The sequence below is a fragment of the Phymastichus coffea genome, unplaced genomic scaffold, assembly GCF_024137745.1.
Source record: "Phymastichus coffea isolate CEN01 unplaced genomic scaffold, Cenicafe_Pcof_1.1 PCOF00017, whole genome shotgun sequence".
Lineage (NCBI taxonomy): Eukaryota > Metazoa > Arthropoda > Insecta > Hymenoptera > Eulophidae > Phymastichus > Phymastichus coffea.
Genome location: NW_026706828.1, coordinates 73,882 through 79,683, shown reverse-complemented (window position 1 = coordinate 79,683; position 5,802 = coordinate 73,882).

Sequence of the window (5,802 nt, the reverse complement as noted above, 5' to 3'; positions counted from 1 at the left end):
CGATGAAACCTCACAATGTAGGTACTTACCTATTTTTATTTTGTGTTCGTTCGATGAACTATCACTATGTCTTTTTTGTCTGACAGGGCGGTCTCTTGAAAACTTAGCGAGATAATATTGGCAAACTTCTTGCACAAGGTCTTTCGTTCCCTTTGGTAATTCTGGATGAAGCTTATTATAGATGACGGTAGAATTTGTCAATGCTGCCTGAATAAGTCTCACAAAGAGACACCACATCCATTTCTTACTTTTAATTGTAGGCGTCAATGCATTGTAATGTTGATCATGCAGATCAACTCCACCCATGTATCGATTATACATTGAAAACGCTCGAGGGAAGAGAATTGACTTCTTAGATGACTCGTGCCATCTCTGTACTTCAACTTTTGGCTCATCACCATATTTCGTTGAAAGAACTGATACAGGTTTTGAGTACATAACAGTGATATAATTCAAATTTGAATTACTATCGTGCAAAGCCATAGTTGTACCCCTTTCTGCTTTTTTTGGCATCTCAACTTTTTCTTTGACTCGGTTTTGTCTAACAGTCCCAGTTGCTGATAATCCTAGTTTATCTAAATGAACCATCGGATCTGGACTTGTGAAAAAATTATTAAAATATATATGATATTTACGAAGATCATCTTTGTCAGTTACTTCTAATACAGGTGAAAGTAACTTCATGACGACTCTAGATCCCAAACCGACGGCAACTAAAGGATTTCTTTCATCAATTCCAGCTTTTCCCGTATAAATATCAAGTTCATATATATATCCATCTGAGGAGCAAAGTGCCCACACCTTGAACCCGAATCGGATTGGTTTATTTCGTATACATTGTTTTATTCCGAATCTGCCATAATATTTGACCATTATCTCGTCTATTGATAGATTATAGTCAAAAAAGCCAAATTGCATACAATTTTGACGAAAATAATCATACAGTGTTCTTACTTTCCAAACTTTGTCGTTTTTATTCTCATCCTTCTTTTTATAAAATTTAATATTTCTCTTGATTTCAACAAATCTATTCCTTGTCATGAGATTAGATATGACTGGACACTGTAAAATTAATTTACTTGACCAAGAGTCACGAAGATTCTTCCTAGAATTTATTATAGTAATCATTAAGATTACCATAAATTTTTCTAGATCGATCATACTAAGTTCAAAATTATTTTCCGCTGTAGCTTCAATTATATACTTTTTCATTGAATCTGAAAAATATATTTCAAATAACTCTACAGAGTTCTTAGAAGATAAACACGAAATCGATTGAATACTGAAGTTATCATCAGTATCCATAATTGTAGAGTGGCTTGGAGCCTCTTCTTGCCATTTATAGATATGATTATGTTCTAATAATTTTTGCGTACTAGTGTAAGTATTTTTGACATGTTCATAAGAGCCGGTGGGAATTATTTGAGATGAAATATCTTCATCAAGATTGCAATCAGAATCTCCATCTGAGCTCTCATGATCTTCCGGTATAAAAGTTATATCTATATGTTGACAATCATCGATATCATCCTCCTCAACTAATTCTGCTAAATTTTTTACTCTACGCCTTGGCATTTTCACTTATCAATTATAAACAAAAAATTATATTGGGACTACAAAAATCAGATCACTACCCAACACGACAACTTATACTAGAAATATTTGTAATGAAAACTGAATCTGTAAGATTACATGAAACCGTTAGCCCGCCACTCAAACGTGATCTCTAACACGGTTTCAATAGAAAAACATTTTGCAAACTCAGTAACCCAAAAATTAGCCTATGTTAGTCAAATTTATAAATGTACTAGAAATGTCCAAATATACTAAAAACTTTTGTAATGAAAACTGAATCCATAATATTACATAAAACCGTTAGCCCGCCACTCAAACGTGATCTCTAACACGGTTTCAATAGAAAAAAAATTTTGCAAACTCTTTGCAACTTCGTAACCCAACAATTACTGTGTTAGTCAAATTTCCAAATGTACAATTTGTGAAAATTCAAAGCTTTCTGTCCTATTTTCTTAAACAAATTGACGTCTGACAAAAAAACGTTATATACATTTCTTTCATGTTTTTTCCCGTAGAATCGATTGCCGCTATCAGTTTTTTGAAAATAATAACTTTTTGATAATTTGTTTAAATAATTTTTTATAAACAATTGCAAACGGCAAAAGAAAAAACAGGGGTATTTTTTTTTTCGATTTAGCTACGATTGGCATAGTTAGTTTGGCGCTATCGGCAATAGATTTTGCTTGGGATTTGGCATATACACAGGTACCTGACAGACTTGCAATTGTTTATAGCCATTTTACACTAACAAATTGACGTCTGACAAAAAAAGTTATATACATTTCTTTCATGTTTTTTCTCGTAGAATCGATTGCCGCTATCAGTTTTTTGAAAATAATAACTTTTTGATAATTTGTTTAAATAATTTTTTATTAACAATTGAAAATGGCAAAAGAAAAAACACGGGTATTTTTTTTTACGATTTAGCTACGATTGGCATAGTTAGTTTGGCGCTATCTTTTCCAGGTTTGGCCTGGGCCTTAATGGGTTAAACGGCGCCACCTCACCGATTATTCGATTATATTAGTACAAGAGTCTAATTTCATAACCAAATAAGGAGCGTGACGTCACAAAGTAATAGATATAGATATAATGATTTTTGTTATTTGAGAAAAATATGTTAATTAGATGCAATTTTGATATAACAAAGTATTTCTTATATAGATTTTAGTACGTAGATTTAAAATATAGTAATACAAATTGCGTTTAATTATTAAATATGTGGCGGGGGATTTCGGGGGCCTCAACCGCGCTACCGAAGCTCTTCCGCCACAAGGCCTGGTTAACTCCTTATCCCCGATTATTTAGGGCGCCAGACCGCTGTTTGACTAGGGCGGTCGTCGGGTATAGGGCCTAATGGGATCGCGTATTCCGGTTTGCTTTCACGGCGACTGCGCCGGAGGGGCAAACAGGTGAGTACTCGCGATCTCCTCTTTCCAGACCTCGGTGTCCAACAAGTTGTTTCCTATTTGTCTCCTCGCTTATGATATGCCGGCAGCTCAGATGATGACTCCTTATTTCAGGTCGAAAGTCTGTTCGAATTCGTGCGTATGTTACCTATCGTGGGGTCCGAAAATACAGCGAATCAGCGTTACCCGATTATAACCGCTCGCGGCTGAAAATCATCAGCATGCAAATAAGGCAGGGTAACAAAAGTAAATGTTATATAAAGAACAATTAATCACTTTTATTGACTTATTTATTAACTCATAAGCAAGTGGTCGGATTGATTAGAGTCAGTATGACTCTGCATAATTATGAAATAGCAAGGACACGAAATAATCGAAATACTAATATTTTTCCGGTCGGTTTTTGATTGACAAAAATGGTGGAATGGTCAGCGCAAATAATTAAATCACGAGTTTTAATTCGTCTACTTCTAATATTCGCAATAAATTACTATACGAGCGAAAGGTCAGCGCGAATAATTAAATCTCGAGTTTTAATTCGTCTACTTTCAATATTCGCAATAGATTATTAATTTGGCGAAAAGTCAGAACGAATATCTTAAATCACGACTTTTCTTTGTCTGATCCTAACACTCACGTTCGATTCTGCTAAATGGCGGACCGGTCAGCGCGACTAATTGGATCAATGATTTTATTCGTCTAATTCTACATTCACAATAACTACTATTGGCGAAAGGTCAGTGCGAATAAATTAATCACTGATTTTAATCCATATGATCCTAACACTCACGTTCGATTCTACGAAGTGGCGGAAAGGTCAGCGCGATTCAATAGGCACCGGCATCGACGGATCCACGCGTCGCGACGACCTATTGCACCGAAAAATCCACTCGCACACTCCGCGATTACTAGTAATGAGTGGCACTTTGCCTACTTACAGTTTTCCTTGTTGAGATTCGGCGAACGAAAGTAGCGTGAAAATGAAGTTTAGCGCAATTAATCCTGCGTAACGAGAGGTTTGTTGGCGCAATCACTCCTTCTGGCTTGAAGAACAATGGCAAAATGGACAAGAATCGGCTTTTCGTGGTCAAAGATCGCTTTTCTTCTCCTCTTTCCGAGAAGAAATGTTATTATTGGTCGGTATGCTAATTCGGATATCGGTAGCGCCCTCCGAATATTTTATCATTGGTCCATATGTAAATTAGAGGGATACAGCGCCCTCCTTAACTCTCCTACTTTCGTCGTTATTTACCCTCTCTCACCCCCTACTAAGATAGCTATCATTAATTGATGGGAAAGATCTACCCCTACTCTTATCTATTTTTCTATCCGGACGGAAATCAAATTTTATTCTAATTCGCTTATTGGTCGTGACGTCACCAACGAATTTCGTGAGAGGTTCGAATTCTGTTGGTTAATTTATTGATTACATTTAACGGGCTATTTGTAGCTCGCTATTATAATAGTGGTTGTGTCGGTCGCGTGCGAATTTTTATAATTCGGTATTTCTTTCAAGTTCATTTTCTAATTATAATTTTAATTTTAATTCGTTGTGAATACATATATAATGTACGTCGTTTCAATTGTAGCGCCCCCATCTTCGTATTTACATATAATTCTATTCATCATTTCATATAATCTGTCTCGCTCGCTCATGTTTAGTCTATTTCGCTCGCTCTGTCTCGCTTGCTCGCACTCAGTCTGTCTCGCTCGCTCTTATTTAGTCTATTTCGCTCGCTCTGTCTCGCTCGCTTGCTCTCAGTCTGTCTGGCTCACTCTTATTTAGTCTATTTCGCACGCTCTGTCTCGCTCGCTCGCTCTCAGTCTGTCTCGGCGCTTCAAAATGGCCGCTCGGTCTCTCGCGTGTACACTTCGTGTTCTCGTAACGGTCGTTGTAGCGCCTCCTGGGGCGCTCCCGTATCGGTCAAGTGACGTGTTCCCGGGTATTTTTGGGTGTTTACCGTTGTGAGTGTGTGCGGCGCTCAGGATGTCGCCGATGGTGTTCGGCAGCCCGACACAGCTGATTGCCGGCTGCCACTTCATCGGCGATTTTCTGCTCGCCCCAGGTGTGTCAGTGCTCTGTGAGTGTTGGTGTTGGTGCCTGGGAGTGTAACGGATCTGCATGTGTCATCAACATGCATTTCCGTTGCATTTTCCAGTAAAGTTTTTCCGTTTTTCTTTCGCCGGTCTGCAACACGTGGTCGTGAGTGAGTGTGTGCGTGCGCTCTCTTATGTCGTGATGCGCTCCTTTTTTTTCCTTGCTTTTGAGTGTCTCTCGGATCGCGTTCGTCGAGCTTATCTCGTCAATATCTCCGGTTGTGGTATTCGGGCATAAAAAGGGTTAATTATTTGTTTTAGTGCGCGTTTTCAAATCCAATTTCATTTGATACCAATTCTTACTTGGATAATTCTTGGCTATTTCGATTGACTTGTAACCCTTAGGTTACGGATTTTTATTTAATTTGGCACAATTGTTGTACACATAAAACTGAGATTTTTCCCAAATTTTGAAGACGATACATTAATTATATCAAAAGTTATTTACAATTAAAGAAAAATGATAAAAAATTTTCAAACGGCTATATTTTAAAAACTAATAAAGATATCGAAGTCGGCTTTTTTTCAAAATACTTATAATGCCTTAAAATTTCGAAATAATAACAACAATAAACAATAAAAATTTTTTTTCGAAAGTTATTAACTTTTTGTTAAAACAATTGCTAATATCTCAAAAAGTATATTTTTTTTTTGAAAAATTCTTGCTCCTACGTATTCTTGAGGATTTTTGCTATCGAAATCAATCATAAAATTTAAGGGC